The following is a 19,729-nucleotide window of genomic DNA, read 5'->3' as shown; positions in this document are numbered from 1 at the left end:
GGATGTGGGCCTGTCCCCTTTCTTCTATCCCTGCCTTGATTCTCAGCCCCTCAGGAACCCAGGCCCTGACCCATCTCGCCTTTCCCCAACAGACAAGCAAGCCAGCTGTGTAGGCACCCATCGCATGTGCATGCGCTGCTCCGTGGATCCCAAGAACCTGTGCTCAAGAGTTTCTTCCCACTTCTGCCATCGCCCAAGCTTCCTGCTCGGGCAGGTAAACCCACCTTGACTACTGCCTGCAGCGGGGCTCGGCGGGGGCGGAGCCGGCGGCCCCCCCGCCGCGGGCGAGTAAAGGAGAAGGCGGGCGGAGCGGGAGGCAAAAAGCCTACAGCACCCGGTATTCCCAGGCGGTCTCCCATCCAAGTACTAACCAGGCCCGACCCTGCTTAGCTTCCGAGATCAGACGAGATCGGGCGCGTTCAGGGTGGTATGGCCGTAGACGGGGGCGGGGGGCCGCGGGCGGCCTCTTGAGGCCCAGTTTCGCTGGCGCTGGCGCCTTAACGCCAGCCTGGCGGCCGGCCCGCCCCGGCAGGGCCCCCTCGCCCGCCCAGGCAGGGGCAACGGAGGTCTCGGGTATCGGGCGGCGGCGGAGGGTTTGGCGACCACCTCCCAGCCCAGGGCGGCCGTGACCCAGCAAACCCTTCGGCGCTTGGCGCCCCGCCCAAGATCCCGCACGTCGCTCACAGGGACGTGGCCCCGGAGGCTTCAGGGCCCGGGGCCCGCGGTCCCTTGGGCATCGGCCCTGCCCGCCCCACGCGGCCCTAGGCGCAGCCCGGCCGCAGCCCGGGCCGGCCCTCCTGCCCGACAGCAGCTGGCCCGAAGCCACCGGGAGCCACCATTGAGTCGCCACGGCCCCTCAGCCCCGGCAAGGCCACCCTTGCCCCCACACCCCCCGCCGAGCTCAGGACCCCGCCCCTGGTGGCCGGCAGGCCCGGGGAAGCGGCCCCTGCCCTCGATCCCGCTCCCGCACCCGGCCGCGGTGACACGCCAGAGGGGCGGGGTGGGGGGGGGCTTTTGTCGGAGGGAGCTGTGGAGGGACACACCGGCACACAGGTGGCGGCGCCGGGGCTGGGCGCCGGTGGGGGCGGCCAGGTGCAGGTCGAGGGGCTCGCGGGCCGAAAGGACGGCAACTGGGCCCGCGGCGGAGTCTGGGTCCGGGCCAGCCACCCCGGGAGCGTCTGGGGTGCGCCTGCCTTCCAGGGCCGCCTTCTGGCCGCCTGGCCGGCCGGGCCGGCGGGGAGCGACCCCGCCGGCGCGCGCCGTGGTGGGAGGGGCCTGAGGAGGTGGGGCCTGCAGCGGGGCCCGGCGGGGGCGGAGCCGGCGGCCCCCGCCGCGGGCGAGAAAGGAGAAGGCGGGCGGAGCGGGAGGCAAAAAGCCTACAGCACCCGGTATTCCCAGGCGGTCTCCCATCCAAGTACTAACCAGGCCCGACCCTGCTTAGCTTCCGAGATCAGACGAGATCGGGCGCGTTCAGGGTGGTATGGCCGTAGACGGGGGCGGGGGGCCGCGGGCGGCCTCTTGAGGCCCAGTTTCGCTGGCGCTGGCGCCTTAACGCCAGCCTGGCGGCCGGCCCGCCCCGGCAGGGCCCCCTCGCCCGCCCAGGCAGGGGCAACGGAGGTCTCGGGTATCGGGCGGCGGCGGAGGGTTTGGCGACCACCTCCCAGCCCAGGGCGGCCGTGACCCAGCAAACCCTTCGGCGCTTGGCGCCCCGCCCAAGATCCCGCACGTCGCTCACAGGGACGTGGCCCCGGAGGCTTCAGGGCCCGGGGCCCGCGGTCCCTTGGGCATCGGCCCTGCCCGCCCACGCGGCCCTAGGCGCAGCCCGGCCGCAGCCCGGGCCGGCCCTCCTGCCCGACAGCAGCTGGCCCGAAGCCACCGGGAGCCACCATTGAGTCGCCACGGCCCCTCAGCCCCGGCAAGGCCACCCTTGCCCCCACACCCCCCGCCGAGCTCAGGACCCCGCCCCTGGTGGCCGGCAGGCCCGGGGAAGCGGCCCCTGCCCTCGATCCCGCTCCCGCACCCGGCCGCGGTGACACGCCAGAGGGGCGGGGTGGGGGGGGGCTTTTGTCGGAGGGAGCTGTGGAGGGACACACCGGCACACAGGTGGCGGCGCCGGGGCTGGGCGCCGGTGGGGGCGGCCAGGTGCAGGTCGAGGGGCTCGCGGGCCGAAAGGACGGCAACTGGGCCCGCGGCGGAGTCTGGGTCCGGGCCAGCCACCCCGGGAGCGTCTGGGGTGCGGCTGCCTTCCAGGGCCGCCTTCTGGCCGCCTGGCCGGCCGGGCCGGCGGGGAGCGACCCCGCCGGCGCGCGCCGTGGTGGGAGGGGCCTGAGGAGGTGGGGCCTGCAGCGGGGCCCGGCGGGGGCGGAGCCGGCGGCCCCCGCCGCGGGCGAGTAAAGGAGAAGGCGGGCGGAGCGGGAGGCAAAAAGCCTACAGCACCCGGTATTCCCAGGCGGTCTCCCATCCAAGTACTAACCAGGCCCGACCCTGCTTAGCTTCCGAGATCAGACGAGATCGGGCGCGTTCAGGGTGGTATGGCCGTAGACGGGGGCGGGGGGCCGCGGGCGGCCTCTTGAGGCCCAGTTTCGCTGGCGCTGGCGCCTTAACGCCAGCCTGGCGGCCGGCCCGCCCCGGCAGGGCCCCCTCGCCCGCCCAGGCAGGGGCAACGGAGGTCTCGGGTATCGGGCGGCGGCGGAGGGTTTGGCGACCACCTCCCAGCCCAGGGCGGCCGTGACCCAGCAAACCCTTCGGCGCTTGGCGCCCCGCCCAAGATCCCGCACGTCGCTCACAGGGACGTGGCCCCGGAGGCTTCAGGGCCCGGGGCCCGCGGTCCCTTGGGCATCGGCCCTGCCCGCCCACGCGGCCCTAGGCGCAGCCCGGCCGCAGCCCGGGCCGGCCCTCCTGCCCGACAGCAGCTGGCCCGAAGCCACCGGGAGCCACCATTGAGTCGCCACGGCCCCTCAGCCCCGGCAAGGCCACCCTTGCCCCCACACCCCCCGCCGAGCTCAGGACCCCGCCCCTGGTGGCCGGCAGGCCCGGGGAAGCGGCCCCTGCCCTCGATCCCGCTCCCGCACCCGGCCGCGGTGACACGCCAGAGGGGCGGGGTGGGGGGGGGCTTTTGTCGGAGGGAGCTGTGGAGGGACACACCGGCACACAGGTGGCGGCGCCGGGGTTGGGCGCCGGTGGGGGCGGCCAGGTGCAGGTCGAGGGGCTCGCGGGCCGAAAGGACGGCAACTGGGCCCGCGGCGGAGTCTGGGTCCGGGCCAGCCACCCCGGGAGCGTCTGGGGTGCGGCTGCCTTCCAGGGCCGCCTTCTGGCCGCCTGGCCGGCCGGGCCGGCGGGGAGCGACCCCGCCGGCGCGCGCCGTGGTGGGAGGGGCCTGAGGAGGTGGGGCCTGCAGCGGGGCCCGGCGGGGGCGGAGCCGGCGGCCCCCGCCGCGGGCGAGTAAAGGAGAAGGCGGGCGGAGCGGGAGGCAAAAAGCCTACAGCACCCGGTATTCCCAGGCGGTCTCCCATCCAAGTACTAACCAGGCCCGACCCTGCTTAGCTTCCGAGATCAGACGAGATCGGGCGCGTTCAGGGTGGTATGGCCGTAGACGGGGGCGGGGGGCCGCGGGCGGCCTCTTGAGGCCCAGTTTCGCTGGCGCTGGCGCCTTAACGCCAGCCTGGCGGCCGGCCCGCCCCGGCAGGGCCCCCTCGCCCGCCCAGGCAGGGGCAACGGAGGTCTCGGGTATCGGGCGGCGGCGGAGGGTTTGGCGACCACCTCCCAGCCCAGGGCGGCCGTGACCCAGCAAACCCTTCGGCGCTTGGCGCCCCGCCCAAGATCCCGCACGTCGCTCACAGGGACGTGGCCCCGGAGGCTTCAGGGCCCGGGGCCCGCGGTCCCTTGGGCATCGGCCCTGCCCGCCCACGCGGCCCTAGGCGCAGCCCGGCCGCAGCCCGGGCCGGCCCTCCTGCCCGACAGCAGCTGGCCCGAAGCCACCGGGAGCCACCATTGAGTCGCCACGGCCCCTCAGCCCCGGCAAGGCCACCCTTGCCCCCACACCCCCCGCCGAGCTCAGGACCCCGCCCCTGGTGGCCGGCAGGCCCGGGGAAGCGGCCCCTGCCCTCGATCCCGCTCCCGCACCCGGCCGCGGTGACACGCCAGAGGGGCGGGGTGGGGGGGGGCTTTTGACGGAGGGAGCTGTGGAGGGACATACCGGCACACAGGTGGCGGCGCCGGGGCTGGGCGCCGGTGGGGGCGGCCAGGTGCAGGTCGAGGGGCTCGCGGGCCGAAAGGACGGCAACTGGGCCCATGGCGGAGTCTGGGTCTGGAGGGCTCTGAGCCTCCATCCGCTCTGTTGCCTCGGGTCTACCGGCCCGACGCCTGGTAGCGCGACACCCCACCGGCCCAGAGACGTAGCCTCCCCAGCTGTGCTCACAGCGAGTCCAACCGCAGCCTGCATCCCTCCACGGGACACTTGGATTACTCCCGCGATCCCCACGAGGTGCGGCACCCGGCGGCCGAATGGGCTGAGATCCTGCCCTTGCGGCGCCCTGTGGCCACCTCCGCCTCCCTCACGGTACTGGCCGAGGCCTCGGACCAGCGGGCCCCGGCTCCCAGCTCAGCGCTGCTCCTCCGCCCCTCTCACCTCCTGCCCGACGTCCAGGCTACCGAGCACCCTCCACCCCCGCCCACCTTCATGCCACTCAGCCGGAACCCGGGAGGCAATGCCAACTACCAGGTGTATGACAGTCTGGTGCTGAAGCGGCAACCGCAGGAGGGCCAAGCGCGGGCCAACTCGCTGCTACCTTCCACCTCGGCCTCCAGGCCCTCTCTGCACGGGAGCCAGACTGGGAAAATGAACTTACCAGCAGCAAGTGGGGCAGGGGCAGGGGGCGGCAGGGCATGGAGAGAGGAATAAAGAGCGCCAGAGTCCAGGAAACATTGGTGGTCTGTGGCTTGGAAGCGCCACTCCTTCTGCCAGCCTGGGTCCCTGCGCTTGGCTTCCTGCAATAAGAAGCCAGTGTCCCCTTCTTGGCCTGAGGGTCCCTTTGGTTTAGTGGCCACAGTTCTGCCAGCAGGCCCCTCCTGGTCCTATACCATGCACTAAGTACATCTGCAGCTGCAGACTCCAAACCCCTGGTCTCTGGGCACCTCCTCTGTGTCTCAGCTGTCCCTGTCCACAGAGAGCCTCATACAAGAAGTTGCTTCCAAACTGGGAGGTTCCACATCTGGGCAGGTCCAGCTCCAGGCCCAGTGAAGGGCATGAAGAAGGCTGAGGCTCTGGACTCCAGCCAGGCCTTCAGCAGGCCTCTGAGGCCAAGGTCTTCCTAGTCTCAAGAGGGGCCAAGAGACGCAATGTGTCATTTGAACAAGTGAGTCAGCGGGCGGTGAGCGAATGAATGACCGCTCGAGGGGATGTATGCCGGCCACCGGGCCCTGTTTGACTGTCCAGGCTCAGCTTACCTGACCCTGGTTACCAGGGAATGCCACTCTGGGCCCTCCTTTTCATCCCCCTCCCTCACTGTGACCTCACCACCTGCCCCATTATGACCCAGTCTGGCTCCCAGTTAAAACTGGAGGGCAGAGGGCCCAGGCAGTCCTGGGACCAACGGCCATGGGTGAGCGAAACTACTACCGAGCCGAGCCGTTCACTGGCCCCATCCCCAGGAAATGCCAGGAGCAAGGATACTCAATTCTTCTGATCCCGGTCAGCTTCATCTTGCTCAACGTGGGGATCAACATGGTGACTATGGTCAGGGCAGGATCTGTGCAGCGCGGTTGGGGGAGCCCTGGGGTCTTGAAGGGGCTGAGGTGGGAGGGCTGCTGGGGTGTGACCGGGACAAGGGTTGGATTTCAGGGCTCACCCTGCTCCCGGCCTCCCCCCTCCCCTTCTTGCCTCAACTCTGGAGGCATCTGAAGAGATTCTTGCGGGCACTTTTCAATCGTATTTTCCACAAAGGTGAGTGGGCGCCGGCGTGGGTTCAGGGGATGTGGGCCTGTCCCCTTTCTTCTATCCCTGCCTTGATTCTCAGCCCCTCAGGAACCCAGGCCCTGACCCATCTCGCCTTTCCCCACAGACAAGCAAGCCAGCTGTGTAGGCACCCATCGCATGTGCATGCGCTGCTCCGTGGATCCCAAGAACCTGTGCTCAAGAGTTTCTTCCCACTTCTGCCATCGCCCAAGCTTCCTGCTCGGGCAGGTAAACCCACCTTGACTACTGCCTGCAGCGGGGCTCGGCGGGGGCGGAGCCGGCGGCCCCCCCGCCGCGGGCGAGTAAAGGAGAAGGCGGGCGGAGCGGGAGGCAAAAAGCCTACAGCACCCGGTATTCCCAGGCGGTCTCCCATCCAAGTACTAACCAGGCCCGACCCTGCTTAGCTTCCGAGATCAGACGAGATCGGGCGCGTTCAGGGTGGTATGGCCGTAGACGGGGGCGGGGGGCCGCGGGCGGCCTCTTGAGGCCCAGTTTCGCTGGCGCTGGCGCCTTAACGCCAGCCTGGCGGCCGGCCCGCCCCGGCAGGGCCCCCTCGCCCGCCCAGGCAGGGGCAACGGAGGTCTCGGGTATCGGGCGGCGGCGGAGGGTTTGGCGACCACCTCCCAGCCCAGGGCGGCCGTGACCCAGCAAACCCTTCGGCGCTTGGCGCCCCGCCCAAGATCCCGCACGTCGCTCACAGGGACGTGGCCCCGGAGGCTTCAGGGCCCGGGGCCCGCGGTCCCTTGGGCATCGGCCCTGCCCGCCCACGCGGCCCTAGGCGCAGCCCGGCCGCAGCCCGGGCCGGCCCTCCTGCCCGACAGCAGCTGGCCCGAAGCCACCGGGAGCCACCAATGAGTCGCCACGGCCCCTCAGCCCCGGCAAGGCCACCCTTGCCCCCACACCCCCCGCCGAGCTCAGGACCCCGCCCCTGGTGGCCGGCAGGCCCGGGGAAGCGGCCCCTGCCCTCGATCCCGCTCCCGCACCCGGCCGCGGTGACACGCCAGAGGGGCGGGGTGGGGGGGGGCTTTTGTCGGAGGGAGCTGTGGAGGGACACACCGGCACACAGGTGGCGGCGCCGGGGCTGGGCGCCGGTGGGGGCGGCCAGGTGCAGGTCGAGGGGCTCGCGGGCCGAAAGGACGGCAACTGGGCCCGCGGCGGAGTCTGGGTCCGGGCCAGCCACCCCGGGAGCGTCTGGGGTGCGGCTGCCTTCCAGGGCCGCCTTCTGGCCGCCTGGCCGGCCGGGCCGGCGGGGAGCGACCCCGCCGGCGCGCGCCGTGGTGGGAGGGGCCTGAGGAGGTGGGGCCTGCAGCGGGGCCCGGCGGGGGCGGAGCCGGCGGCCCCCGCCGCGGGCGAGTAAAGGAGAAGGCGGGCGGAGCGGGAGGCAAAAAGCCTACAGCACCCGGTATTCCCAGGCGGTCTCCCATCCAAGTACTAACCAGGCCCGACCCTGCTTAGCTTCCGAGATCAGACGAGATCGGGCGCGTTCAGGGTGGTATGGCCGTAGACGGGGGCGGGGGGCCGCGGGCGGCCTCTTGAGGCCCAGTTTCGCTGGCGCTGGCGCCTTAACGCCAGCCTGGCGGCCGGCCCGCCCCGGCAGGGCCCCCTCGCCCGCCCAGGCAGGGGCAACGGAGGTCTCGGGTATCGGGCGGCGGCGGAGGGTTTGGCGACCACCTCCCAGCCCAGGGCGGCCGTGACCCAGCAAACCCTTCGGCGCTTGGCGCCCCGCCCAAGATCCCGCACGTCGCTCACAGGGACGTGGCCCCGGAGGCTTCAGGGCCCGGGGCCCGCGGTCCCTTGGGCATCGGCCCTGCCCGCCCACGCGGCCCTAGGCGCAGCCCGGCCGCAGCCCGGGCCGGCCCTCCTGCCCGACAGCAGCTGGCCCGAAGCCACCGGGAGCCACCATTGAGTCGCCACGGCCCCTCAGCCCCGGCAAGGCCACCCTTGCCCCCACACCCCCCGCCGAGCTCAGGACCCCGCCCCTGGTGGCCGGCAGGCCCGGGGAAGCGGCCCCTGCCCTCGATCCCGCTCCCGCACCCGGCCGCGGTGACACGCCAGAGGGGCGGGGTGGGGGGGGGCTTTTGTCGGAGGGAGCTGTGGAGGGACACACCGGCACACAGGTGGCGGCGCCGGGGCTGGGCGCCGGTGGGGGCGGCCAGGTGCAGGTCGAGGGGCTCGCGGGCCGAAAGGACGGCAACTGGGCCCGCGGCGGAGTCTGGGTCCGGGCCAGCCACCCCGGGAGCGTCTGGGGTGCGCCTGCCTTCCAGGGCCGCCTTCTGGCCGCCTGGCCGGCCGGGCCGGCGGGGAGCGACCCCGCCGGCGCGCGCCGTGGTGGGAGGGGCCTGAGGAGGTGGGGCCTGCAGCGGGGCCCGGCGGGGGCGGAGCCGGCGGCCCCCGCCGCGGGCGAGTAAAGGAGAAGGCGGGCGGAGCGGGAGGCAAAAAGCCTACAGCACCCGGTATTCCCAGGCGGTCTCCCATCCAAGTACTAACCAGGCCCGACCCTGCTTAGCTTCCGAGATCAGACGAGATCGGGTGCGTTCAGGGTGGTATGGCCGTAGACGGGGGCGGGGGGCCGCGGGCGGCCTCTTGAGGCCCAGTTTCGCTGGCGCTGGCGCCTTAACGCCAGCCTGGCGGCCGGCCCGCCCCGGCAGGGCCCCCTCGCCCGCCCAGGCAGGGGCAACGGAGGTCTCGGGTATCGGGCGGCGGCGGAGGGTTTGGCGACCACCTCCCAGCCCAGGGCGGCCGTGACCCAGCAAACCCTTCGGCGCTTGGCGCCCCGCCCAAGATCCCGCACGTCGCTCACAGGGACGTGGCCCCGGAGGCTTCAGGGCCCGGGGCCCGCGGTCCCTTGGGCATCGGCCCTGCCCGCCCACGCGGCCCTAGGCGCAGCCCGGCCGCAGCCCGGGCCGGCCCTCCTGCCCGACAGCAGCTGGCCCGAAGCCACCGGGAGCCACCAATGAGTCGCCACGGCCCCTCAGCCCCGGCAAGGCCACCCTTGCCCCCACACCCCCCGCCGAGCTCAGGACCCCGCCCCTGGTGGCCGGCAGGCCCGGGGAAGCGGCCCCTGCCCTCGATCCCGCTCCCGCACCCGGCCGCGGTGACACGCCAGAGGGGCGGGGTGGGGGGGGGCTTTTGTCGGAGGGAGCTGTGGAGGGACACACCGGCACACAGGTGGCGGCGCCGGGGCTGGGCGCCGGTGGGGGCGGCCAGGTGCAGGTCGAGGGGCTCGCGGGCCGAAAGGACGGCAACTGGGCCCGCGGCGGAGTCTGGGTCCGGGCCAGCCACCCCGGGAGCGTCTGGGGTGCGGCTGCCTTCCAGGGCCGCCTTCTGGCCGCCTGGCCGGCCGGGCCGGCGGGGAGCGACCCCGCCGGCGCGCGCCGTGGTGGGAGGGGCCTGAGGAGGTGGGGCCTGCAGCGGGGCCCGGCGGGGGCGGAGCCGGCGGCCCCCGCCGCGGGCGAGTAAAGGAGAAGGCGGGCGGAGCGGGAGGCAAAAAGCCTACAGCACCCGGTATTCCCAGGCGGTCTCCCATCCAAGTACTAACCAGGCCCGACCCTGCTTAGCTTCCGAGATCAGACGAGATCGGGCGCGTTCAGGGTGGTATGGCCGTAGACGGGGGCGGGGGGCCGCGGGCGGCCTCTTGAGGCCCAGTTTCGCTGGCGCTGGCGCCTTAACGCCAGCCTGGCGGCCGGCCCGCCCCGGCAGGGCCCCCTCGCCCGCCCAGGCAGGGGCAACGGAGGTCTCGGGTATCGGGCGGCGGCGGAGGGTTTGGCGACCACCTCCCAGCCCAGGGCGGCCGTGACCCAGCAAACCCTTCGGCGCTTGGCGCCCCGCCCAAGATCCCGCACGTCGCTCACAGGGACGTGGCCCCGGAGGCTTCAGGGCCCGGGGCCCGCGGTCCCTTGGGCATCGGCCCTGCCCGCCCACGCGGCCCTAGGCGCAGCCCGGCCGCAGCCCGGGCCGGCCCTCCTGCCCGACAGCAGCTGGCCCGAAGCCACCGGGAGCCACCATTGAGTCGCCACGGCCCCTCAGCCCCGGCAAGGCCACCCTTGCCCCCACACCCCCCGCCGAGCTCAGGACCCCGCCCCTGGTGGCCGGCAGGCCCGGGGAAGCGGCCCCTGCCCTCGATCCCGCTCCCGCACCCGGCCGCGGTGACACGCCAGAGGGGCGGGGTGGGGGGGGGCTTTTGTCGGAGGGAGCTGTGGAGGGACACACCGGCACACAGGTGGCGGCGCCGGGGCTGGGCGCCGGTGGGGGCGGCCAGGTGCAGGTCGAGGGGCTCGCGGGCCGAAAGGACGGCAACTGGGCCCGCGGCGGAGTCTGGGTCCGGGCCAGCCACCCCGGGAGCGTCTGGGGTGCGGCTGCCTTCCAGGGCCGCCTTCTGGCCGCCTGGCCGGCCGGGCCGGCGGGGAGCGACCCCGCCGGCGCGCGCCGTGGTGGGAGGGGCCTGAGGAGGTGGGGCCTGCAGCGGGGCCCGGCGGGGGCGGAGCCGGCGGCCCCCGCCGCGGGCGAGTAAAGGAGAAGGCGGGCGGAGCGGGAGGCAAAAAGCCTACAGCACCCGGTATTCCCAGGCGGTCTCCCATCCAAGTACTAACCAGGCCCGACCCTGCTTAGCTTCCGAGATCAGACGAGATCGGGCGCGTTCAGGGTGGTATGGCCGTAGACGGGGGCGGGGGGCCGCGGGCGGCCTCTTGAGGCCCAGTTTCGCTGGCGCTGGCGCCTTAACGCCAGCCTGGCGGCCGGCCCGCCCCGGCAGGGCCCCCTCGCCCGCCCAGGCAGGGGCAACGGAGGTCTCGGGTATCGGGCGGCGGCGGAGGGTTTGGCGACCACCTCCCAGCCCAGGGCGGCCGTGACCCAGCAAACCCTTCGGCGCTTGGCGCCCCGCCCAAGATCCCGCACGTCGCTCACAGGGACGTGGCCCCGGAGGCTTCAGGGCCCGGGGCCCGCGGTCCCTTGGGCATCGGCCCTGCCCGCCCACGCGGCCCTAGGCGCAGCCCGGCCGCAGCCCGGGCCGGCCCTCCTGCCCGACAGCAGCTGGCCCGAAGCCACCGGGAGCCACCATTGAGTCGCCACGGCCCCTCAGCCCCGGCAAGGCCACCCTTGCCCCCACACCCCCCGCCGAGCTCAGGACCCCGCCCCTGGTGGCCGGCAGGCCCGGGGAAGCGGCCCCTGCCCTCGATCCCGCTCCCGCACCCGGCCGCGGTGACACGCCAGAGGGGCGGGGTGGGGGGGGGCTTTTGTCGGAGGGAGCTGTGGAGGGACACACCGGCACACAGGTGGCGGCGCCGGGGCTGGGCGCCGGTGGGGGCGGCCAGGTGCAGGTCGAGGGGCTCGCGGGCCGAAAGGACGGCAACTGGGCCCGCGGCGGAGTCTGGGTCCGGGCCAGCCACCCCGGGAGCGTCTGGGGTGCGGCTGCCTTCCAGGGCCGCCTTCTGGCCGCCTGGCCGGCCGGGCCGGCGGGGAGCGACCCCGCCGGCGCGCGCCGTGGTGGGAGGGGCCTGAGGAGGTGGGGCCTGCAGCGGGGCCCGGCGGGGGCGGAGCCGGCGGCCCCCGCCGCGGGCGAGTAAAGGAGAAGGCGGGCGGAGCGGGAGGCAAAAAGCCTACAGCACCCGGTATTCCCAGGCGGTCTCCCATCCAAGTACTAACCAGGCCCGACCCTGCTTAGCTTCCGAGATCAGACGAGATCGGGCGCGTTCAGGGTGGTATGGCCGTAGACGGGGGCGGGGGGCCGCGGGCGGCCTCTTGAGGCCCAGTTTCGCTGGCGCTGGCGCCTTAACGCCAGCCTGGCGGCCGGCCCGCCCCGGCAGGGCCCCCTCGCCCGCCCAGGCAGGGGCAACGGAGGTCTCGGGTATCGGGCGGCGGCGGAGGGTTTGGCGACCACCTCCCAGCCCAGGGCGGCCGTGACCCAGCAAACCCTTCGGCGCTTGGCGCCCCGCCCAAGATCCCGCACGTCGCTCACAGGGACGTGGCCCCGGAGGCTTCAGGGCCCGGGGCCCGCGGTCCCTTGGGCATCGGCCCTGCCCGCCCACGCGGCCCTAGGCGCAGCCCGGCCGCAGCCCGGGCCGGCCCTCCTGCCCGACAGCAGCTGGCCCGAAGCCACCGGGAGCCACCATTGAGTCGCCACGGCCCCTCAGCCCCGGCAAGGCCACCCTTGCCCCCACACCCCCCGCCGAGCTCAGGACCCCGCCCCTGGTGGCCGGCAGGCCCGGGGAAGCGGCCCCTGCCCTCGATCCCGCTCCCGCACCCGGCCGCGGTGACACGCCAGAGGGGCGGGGTGGGGGGGGGCTTTTGACGGAGGGAGCTGTGGAGGGACATACCGGCACACAGGTGGCGGCGCCGGGGCTGGGCGCCGGTGGGGGCGGCCAGGTGCAGGTCGAGGGGCTCGCGGGCCGAAAGGACGGCAACTGGGCCCATGGCGGAGTCTGGGTCTGGAGGGCTCTGAGCCTCCATCCGCTCTGTTGCCTCGGGTCTACCGGCCCGACGCCTGGTAGCGCGACACCCCACCGGCCCAGAGACGTAGCCTCCCCAGCTGTGCTCACAGCGAGTCCAACCGCAGCCTGCATCCCTCCACGGGACACTTGGATTACTCCCGCGATCCCCACGAGGTGCGGCACCCGGCGGCCGAATGGGCTGAGATCCTGCCCTTGCGGCGCCCTGTGGCCACCTCCGCCTCCCTCACGGTACTGGCCGAGGCCTCGGACCAGCGGGCCCCGGCTCCCAGCTCAGCGCTGCTCCTCCGCCCCTCTCACCTCCTGCCCGACGTCCAGGCTACCGAGCACCCTCCACCCCCGCCCACCTTCATGCCACTCAGCCGGAACCCGGGAGGCAATGCCAACTACCAGGTGTATGACAGTCTGGTGCTGAAGCGGCAACCGCAGGAGGGCCAAGCGCGGGCCAACTCGCTGCTACCTTCCACCTCGGCCTCCAGGCCCTCTCTGCACGGGAGCCAGACTGGGAAAATGAACTTACCAGCAGCAAGTGGGGCAGGGGCAGGGGGCGGCAGGGCATGGAGAGAGGAATAAAGAGCGCCAGAGTCCAGGAAACATTGGTGGTCTGTGGCTTGGAAGCGCCACTCCTTCTGCCAGCCTGGGTCCCTGCGCTTGGCTTCCTGCAATAAGAAGCCAGTGTCCCCTTCTTGGCCTGAGGGTCCCTTTGGTTTAGTGGCCACAGTTCTGCCAGCAGGCCCCTCCTGGTCCTATACCATGCACTAAGTACATCTGCAGCTGCAGACTCCAAACCCCTGGTCTCTGGGCACCTCCTCTGTGTCTCAGCTGTCCCTGTCCACAGAGAGCCTCATACAAGAAGTTGCTTCCAAACTGGGAGGTTCCACATCTGGGCAGGTCCAGCTCCAGGCCCAGTGAAGGGCATGAAGAAGGCTGAGGCTCTGGACTCCAGCCAGGCCTTCAGCAGGCCTCTGAGGCCAAGGTCTTCCTAGTCTCAAGAGGGGCCAAGAGACGCAATGTGTCATTTGAACAAGTGAGTCAGCGGGCGGTGAGCGAATGAATGACCGCTCGAGGGGATGTATGCCGGCCACCGGGCCCTGTTTGACTGTCCAGGCTCAGCTTACCTGACCCTGGTTACCAGGGAATGCCACTCTGGGCCCTCCTTTTCATCCCCCTCCCTCACTGTGACCTCACCACCTGCCCCATTATGACCCAGTCTGGCTCCCAGTTAAAACTGGAGGGCAGAGGGCCCAGGCAGTCCTGGGACCAACGGCCATGGGTGAGCGAAACTACTACCGAGCCGAGCCGTTCACTGGCCCCATCCCCAGGAAATGCCAGGAGCAAGGATACTCAATTCTTCTGATCCCGGTCAGCTTCATCTTGCTCAACGTGGGGATCAACATGGTGACTACGGTCAGGGCAGGATCTGTGCAGCGCGGTTGGGGGAGCCCTGGGGTCTTGAAGGGGCTGAGGTGGGAGGGCTGCTGGGGTGTGACCGGGACAAGGGTTGGATTTCAGGGCTCACCCTGCTCCCGGCCTCCCCCCTCCCCTTCTTGCCTCAACTCTGGAGGCATCTGAAGAGATTCTTGCGGGCACTTTTCAATCGTATTTTCCACAAAGGTGAGTGGGCGCCGGCGTGGGTTCAGGGGATGTGGGCCTGTCCCCTTTCTTCTATCCCTGCCTTGATTCTCAGCCCCTCAGGAACCCAGGCCCTGACCCATCTCGCCTTTCCCCACAGACAAGCAAGCCAGCTGTGTAGGCACCCATCGCATGTGCATGCGCTGCTCCGTGGATCCCAAGAACCTGTGCTCAAGAGTTTCTTCCCACTTCTGCCATCGCCCAAGCTTCCTGCTCGGGCAGGTAAACCCACCTTGACTACTGCCTGCAGCGGGGCTCGGCGGGGGCGGAGCCGGCGGCCCCCCCGCCGCGGGCGAGTAAAGGAGAAGGCGGGCGGAGCGGGAGGCAAAAAGCCTACAGCACCCGGTATTCCCAGGCGGTCTCCCATCCAAGTACTAACCAGGCCCGACCCTGCTTAGCTTCCGAGATCAGACGAGATCGGGCGCGTTCAGGGTGGTATGGCCGTAGACGGGGGCGGGGGGCCGCGGGCGGCCTCTTGAGGCCCAGTTTCGCTGGCGCTGGCGCCTTAACGCCAGCCTGGCGGCCGGCCCGCCCCGGCAGGGCCCCCTCGCCCGCCCAGGCAGGGGCAACGGAGGTCTCGGGTATCGGGCGGCGGCGGAGGGTTTGGCGACCACCTCCCAGCCCAGGGCGGCCGTGACCCAGCAAACCCTTCGGCGCTTGGCGCCCCGCCCAAGATCCCGCACGTCGCTCACAGGGACGTGGCCCCGGAGGCTTCAGGGCCCGGGGCCCGCGGTCCCTTGGGCATCGGCCCTGCCCGCCCACGCGGCCCTAGGCGCAGCCCGGCCGCAGCCCGGGCCGGCCCTCCTGCCCGACAGCAGCTGGCCCGAAGCCACCGGGAGCCACCAATGAGTCGCCACGGCCCCTCAGCCCCGGCAAGGCCACCCTTGCCCCCACACCCCCCGCCGAGCTCAGGACCCCGCCCCTGGTGGCCGGCAGGCCCGGGGAAGCGGCCCCTGCCCTCGATCCCGCTCCCGCACCCGGCCGCGGTGACACGCCAGAGGGGCGGGGTGGGGGGGGGCTTTTGTCGGAGGGAGCTGTGGAGGGACACACCGGCACACAGGTGGCGGCGCCGGGGCTGGGCGCCGGTGGGGGCGGCCAGGTGCAGGTCGAGGGGCTCGCGGGCCGAAAGGACGGCAACTGGGCCCGCGGCGGAGTCTGGGTCCGGGCCAGCCACCCCGGGAGCGTCTGGGGTGCGGCTGCCTTCCAGGGCCGCCTTCTGGCCGCCTGGCCGGCCGGGCCGGCGGGGAGCGACCCCGCCGGCGCGCGCCGTGGTGGGAGGGGCCTGAGGAGGTGGGGCCTGCAGCGGGGCCCGGCGGGGGCGGAGCCGGCGGCCCCCGCCGCGGGCGAGTAAAGGAGAAGGCGGGCGGAGCGGGAGGCAAAAAGCCTACAGCACCCGGTATTCCCAGGCGGTCTCCCATCCAAGTACTAACCAGGCCCGACCCTGCTTAGCTTCCGAGATCAGACGAGATCGGGCGCGTTCAGGGTGGTATGGCCGTAGACGGGGGCGGGGGGCCGCGGGCGGCCTCTTGAGGCCCAGTTTCGCTGGCGCTGGCGCCTTAACGCCAGCCTGGCGGCCGGCCCGCCCCGGCAGGGCCCCCTCGCCCGCCCAGGCAGGGGCAACGGAGGTCTCGGGTATCGGGCGGCGGCGGAGGGTTTGGCGACCACCTCCCAGCCCAGGGCGGCCGTGACCCAGCAAACCCTTCGGCGCTTGGCGCCCCGCCCAAGATCCCGCACGTCGCTCACAGGGACGTGGCCCCGGAGGCTTCAGGGCCCGGGGCCCGCGGTCCCTTGGGCATCGGCCCTGCCCGCCCACGCGGCCCTAGGCGCAGCCCGGCCGCAGCCCGGGCCGGCCCTCCTGCCCGACAGCAGCTGGCCCGAAGCCACCGGGAGCCACCATTGAGTCGCCACGGCCCCTCAGCCCCGGCAAGGCCACCCTTGCCCCCACACCCCCCGCCGAGCTCAGGACCCCGCCCCTGGTGGCCGGCAGGCCCGGGGAAGCGGCCCCTGCCCTCGATCCCGCTCCCGCACCCGGCCGCGGTGACACGCCAGAGGGGCGGGGTGGGGGGGGGCTTTTGTCGGAGGGAGCTGTGGAGGGACACACCGGCACACAGGTGGCGGCGCCGGGGCTGGGCGCCGGTGGGGGCGGCCAGGTGCAGGTCGAGGGGCTCGCGGGCCGAAAGGACGGCAACTGGGCCCGCGGCGGAGTCTGGGTCCGGGCCAGCCACCCCGGGAGCGTCTGGGGTGCGGCTGCCTTCCAGGGCCGCCTTCTGGCCGCCTGGCCGGCCGGGCCGGCGGGGAGCGACCCCGCCGGCGCGCGCCGTGGTGGGAGGGGCCTGAGGAGGTGGGGCCTGCAGCGGGGCCCGGCGGGGGCGGAGCCGGCGGCCCCCGCCGCGGGCGAGTAAAGGAGAAGGCGGGCGGAGCGGGAGGCAAAAAGCCTACAGCACCCGGTATTCCCAGGCGGTCTCCCATCCAAGTACTAACCAGGCCCGACCCTGCTTAGCTTCCGAGATCAGACGAGATCGGGCGCGTTCAGGGTGGTATGGCCGTAGACGGGGGCGGGGGGCCGCGGGCGGCCTCTTGAGGCCCAGTTTCGCTGGCGCTGGCGCCTTAACGCCAGCCTGGCGGCCGGCCCGCCCCGGCAGGGCCCCCTCGCCCGCCCAGGCAGGGGCAACGGAGGTCTCGGGTATCGGGCGGCGGCGGAGGGTTTGGCGACCACCTCCCAGCCCAGGGCGGCCGTGACCCAGCAAACCCTTCGGCGCTTGGCGCCCCGCCCAAGATCCCGCACGTCGCTCACAGGGACGTGGCCCCGGAGGCTTCAGGGCCCGGGGCCCGCGGTCCCTTGGGCATCGGCCCTGCCCGCCCACGCGGCCCTAGGCGCAGCCCGGCCGCAGCCCGGGCCGGCCCTCCTGCCCGACAGCAGCTGGCCCGAAGCCACCGGGAGCCACCATTGAGTCGCCACGGCCCCTCAGCCCCGGCAAGGCCACCCTTGCCCCCACACCCCCCGCCGAGCTCAGGACCCCGCCCCTGGTGGCCGGCAGGCCCGGGGAAGCGGCCCCTGCCCTCGATCCCGCTCCCGCACCCGGCCGCGGTGACACGCCAGAGGGGCGGGGTGGGGGGGGGCTTTTGTCGGAGGGAGCTGTGGAGGGACACACCGGCACACAGGTGGCGGCGCCGGGGTTGGGCGCCGGTGGGGGCGGCCAGGTGCAGGTCGAGGGGCTCGCGGGCCGAAAGGACGGCAACTGGGCCCGCGGCGGAGTCTGGGTCCGGGCCAGCCACCCCGGGAGCGTCTGGGGTGCGGCTGCCTTCCAGGGCCGCCTTCTGGCCGCCTGGCCGGCCGGGCCGGCGGGGAGCGACCCCGCCGGCGCGCGCCGTGGTGGGAGGGGCCTGAGGAGGTGGGGCCTGCAGCGGGGCCCGGCGGGGGCGGAGCCGGCGGCCCCCGCCGCGGGCGAGTAAAGGAGAAGGCGGGCGGAGCGGGAGGCAAAAAGCCTACAGCACCCGGTATTCCCAGGCGGTCTCCCATCCAAGTACTAACCAGGCCCGACCCTGCTTAGCTTCCGAGATCAGACGAGATCGGGCGCGTTCAGGGTGGTATGGCCGTAGACGGGGGCGGGGGGCCGCGGGCGGCCTCTTGAGGCCCAGTTTCGCTGGCGCTGGCGCCTTAACGCCAGCCTGGCGGCCGGCCCGCCCCGGCAGGGCCCCCTCGCCCGCCCAGGCAGGGGCAACGGAGGTCTCGGGTATCGGGCGGCGGCGGAGGGTTTGGCGACCACCTCCCAGCCCAGGGCGGCCGTGACCCAGCAAACCCTTCGGCGCTTGGCGCCCCGCCCAAGATCCCGCACGTCGCTCACAGGGACGTGGCCCCCGGAGGCTTCAGGGCCCGGGGCCCGCGGTCCCTTTGGGCATCGGCCCTGCCCGCCCACGCGGCCCTAGGCGCAGCCCGGCCGCAGCCCGGGCCGGCCCTCCTGCCCGACAGCAGCTGGCCCGAAGCCACCGGGAGCCACCATTGAGTCGCCACGGCCCCTCAGCCCCGGCAAGGCCACCCTTGCCCCCACACCCCCCGCCGAGCTCAGGACCCCGCCCCTGGTGGCCGGCAGGCCCGGGGAAGCGGCCCCTGCCCTCGATCCCGCTCCCGCACCCGGCCGCGGTGACACGCCAGAGGGGCGGGGTGGGGGGGGGCTTTTGACGGAGGGAGCTGTGGAGGGACATACCGGCACACAGGTGGCGGCGCCGGGGCTGGGCGCCGGTGGGGGCGGCCAGGTGCAGGTCGAGGGGCTCGCGGGCCGAAAGGACGGCAACTGGGCCCATGGCGGAGTCTGGGTCTGGAGGGCTCTGAGCCTCCATCCGCTCTGTTGCCTCGGGTCTACCGGCCCGACGCCTGGTAGCGCGACACCCCACCGGCCCAGAGACGTAGCCTCCCCAGCTGTGCTCACAGCGAGTCCAACCGCAGCCTGCATCCCTCCACGGGACACTTGGATTACTCCCGCGATCCCCACGAGGTGCGGCACCCGGCGGCCGAATGGGCTGAGATCCTGCCCTTGCGGCGCCCTGTGGCCACCTCCGCCTCCCTCACGGTACTGGCCGAGGCCTCGGACCAGCGGGCCCCGGCTCCCAGCTCAGCGCTGCTCCTCCGCCCCCTCTCACCTCCTGCCCGACGTCCAGGCTACCGAGCACCCTCCACCCCCGCCCACCTTCATGCCACTCAGCCGGAACCCGGGAGGCAATGCCAACTACCAGGTGTATGACAGTCTGGTGCTGAAGCGGGCAACCGCAGGAGGGCCAAGCGCGGGCCAACTCGCTGCTACCTTCCACCTCGGCCTCCAGGCCCTCTCTGCACGGGAGCCAGACTGGGAAAATGAACTTACCAGCAGCAAGTGGGGCAGGGGGCAGGGGGCGGCAGGGCATGGAGAGAGGAATAAAGAGCGCCAGAGTCCAGGAAACATTGGTGGTCTGTGGCTTGGAAGCGCCACTCCTTCTGCCAGCCTGGGTCCCTGCGCTTGGCTTCCTGCAATAAGAAGCCAGTGTCCCCTTCTTGGCCTGAGGGTCCCTTTGGTTTAGTGGGCCACAGTTCTGCCAGCAGGCCCCTCCTGGTCCTATACCATGCACTAAGTACATCTGCAGCTGCAGACTCCAAACCCCTGGTCTCTGGGCACCTCCTCTGTGTCTCAGCTGTCCCTGTCCACAGAGAGCCTCATACAAGAAGTTGCTTCCAAACTGGGAGGTTCCACATCTGGGCAGGTCCAGCTCCAGGCCCAGTGAAGGGCATGAAGAAGGCTGAGGCTCTGGACTCCAGCCAGGCCTTCAGCAGGCCTCTGAGGCCAAGGTCTTCCTAGTCTCAAGAGGGGCCAAGAGACGCAATGTGTCATTTGAACAAGTGAGTCAGCGGGCGGTGAGCGAATGAATGACCGCTCGAGGGGATGTATGCCGGCCACCGGGCCCTGTTTGACTGTCCAGGCTCAGCTTACCTGACCCTGGTTACCAGGGAATGCCACTCTGGGCCCTCCTTTTCATCCCCCTCCCTCACTGTGACCTCACCACCTGCCCCATTATGACCCAGTCTGGCTCCCAGTTAAAACTGGAGGGCAGAGGGCCCAGGCAGTCCTGGGACCAACGGCCATGGGTGAGCGAAACTACTACCGAGCCGAGCCGTTCACTGGCCCCATCCCCAGGAAATGCCAGGAGCAAGGATACTCAATTCTTCTGATCC

The 19,729-nt window shown here is 72.6% G+C and overlaps 14 non-coding genes across 14 annotated transcripts; all 14 read right to left on the bottom strand.

Annotated features, from left to right (window-relative positions):
* Nucleotides 1-322: 322 nt before the first annotated feature.
* LOC132595754 (5S ribosomal RNA) lies at nt 323-441 on the bottom strand. The gene has a single exon (XR_009561863.1). It is a non-coding gene; the product is annotated as a 5S ribosomal RNA (ribosomal RNA).
* A 932-nt stretch (nt 442-1,373) lies between these two features.
* On the bottom strand, nt 1,374-1,492 carry LOC132595753 (5S ribosomal RNA). The gene has a single exon (XR_009561862.1). It is a non-coding gene; the product is annotated as a 5S ribosomal RNA (ribosomal RNA).
* Nucleotides 1,493-2,424: 932 nt separating this feature from the next.
* Nucleotides 2,425-2,543, bottom strand: LOC132595752 (5S ribosomal RNA). Its single transcript, XR_009561861.1, has one exon. It is a non-coding gene; the product is annotated as a 5S ribosomal RNA (ribosomal RNA).
* A 932-nt stretch (nt 2,544-3,475) lies between these two features.
* On the bottom strand, nt 3,476-3,594 carry LOC132595751 (5S ribosomal RNA). Its single transcript, XR_009561860.1, has one exon. It is a non-coding gene; the product is annotated as a 5S ribosomal RNA (ribosomal RNA).
* A 2,695-nt stretch (nt 3,595-6,289) lies between these two features.
* Nucleotides 6,290-6,408, bottom strand: LOC132595750 (5S ribosomal RNA). The gene has a single exon (XR_009561859.1). It is a non-coding gene; the product is annotated as a 5S ribosomal RNA (ribosomal RNA).
* Nucleotides 6,409-7,340: 932 nt separating this feature from the next.
* LOC132595749 (5S ribosomal RNA) lies at nt 7,341-7,459 on the bottom strand. The gene has a single exon (XR_009561858.1). It is a non-coding gene; the product is annotated as a 5S ribosomal RNA (ribosomal RNA).
* Nucleotides 7,460-8,391: 932 nt separating this feature from the next.
* Nucleotides 8,392-8,510, bottom strand: LOC132595745 (5S ribosomal RNA). The gene has a single exon (XR_009561854.1). It is a non-coding gene; the product is annotated as a 5S ribosomal RNA (ribosomal RNA).
* A 932-nt stretch (nt 8,511-9,442) lies between these two features.
* On the bottom strand, nt 9,443-9,561 carry LOC132595748 (5S ribosomal RNA). The gene has a single exon (XR_009561857.1). It is a non-coding gene; the product is annotated as a 5S ribosomal RNA (ribosomal RNA).
* A 932-nt stretch (nt 9,562-10,493) lies between these two features.
* On the bottom strand, nt 10,494-10,612 carry LOC132595747 (5S ribosomal RNA). Its single transcript, XR_009561856.1, has one exon. It is a non-coding gene; the product is annotated as a 5S ribosomal RNA (ribosomal RNA).
* Nucleotides 10,613-11,544: 932 nt separating this feature from the next.
* On the bottom strand, nt 11,545-11,663 carry LOC132595746 (5S ribosomal RNA). The gene has a single exon (XR_009561855.1). It is a non-coding gene; the product is annotated as a 5S ribosomal RNA (ribosomal RNA).
* Nucleotides 11,664-14,358: 2,695 nt separating this feature from the next.
* LOC132595758 (5S ribosomal RNA) lies at nt 14,359-14,477 on the bottom strand. The gene has a single exon (XR_009561867.1). It is a non-coding gene; the product is annotated as a 5S ribosomal RNA (ribosomal RNA).
* Nucleotides 14,478-15,409: 932 nt separating this feature from the next.
* Nucleotides 15,410-15,528, bottom strand: LOC132595757 (5S ribosomal RNA). Its single transcript, XR_009561866.1, has one exon. It is a non-coding gene; the product is annotated as a 5S ribosomal RNA (ribosomal RNA).
* Nucleotides 15,529-16,460: 932 nt separating this feature from the next.
* LOC132595756 (5S ribosomal RNA) lies at nt 16,461-16,579 on the bottom strand. The gene has a single exon (XR_009561865.1). It is a non-coding gene; the product is annotated as a 5S ribosomal RNA (ribosomal RNA).
* A 932-nt stretch (nt 16,580-17,511) lies between these two features.
* LOC132595755 (5S ribosomal RNA) lies at nt 17,512-17,630 on the bottom strand. The gene has a single exon (XR_009561864.1). It is a non-coding gene; the product is annotated as a 5S ribosomal RNA (ribosomal RNA).
* Nucleotides 17,631-19,729: the final 2,099 nt, after the last annotated feature.

The sequence above is a fragment of the Globicephala melas genome, unplaced genomic scaffold, assembly GCF_963455315.2.
Source record: "Globicephala melas unplaced genomic scaffold, mGloMel1.2 SCAFFOLD_985, whole genome shotgun sequence".
Lineage (NCBI taxonomy): Eukaryota > Metazoa > Chordata > Mammalia > Artiodactyla > Delphinidae > Globicephala > Globicephala melas.
Note: the sequence above shows the minus strand (reverse complement) of the source record. Positions and strands in the feature narration are given on the sequence as shown.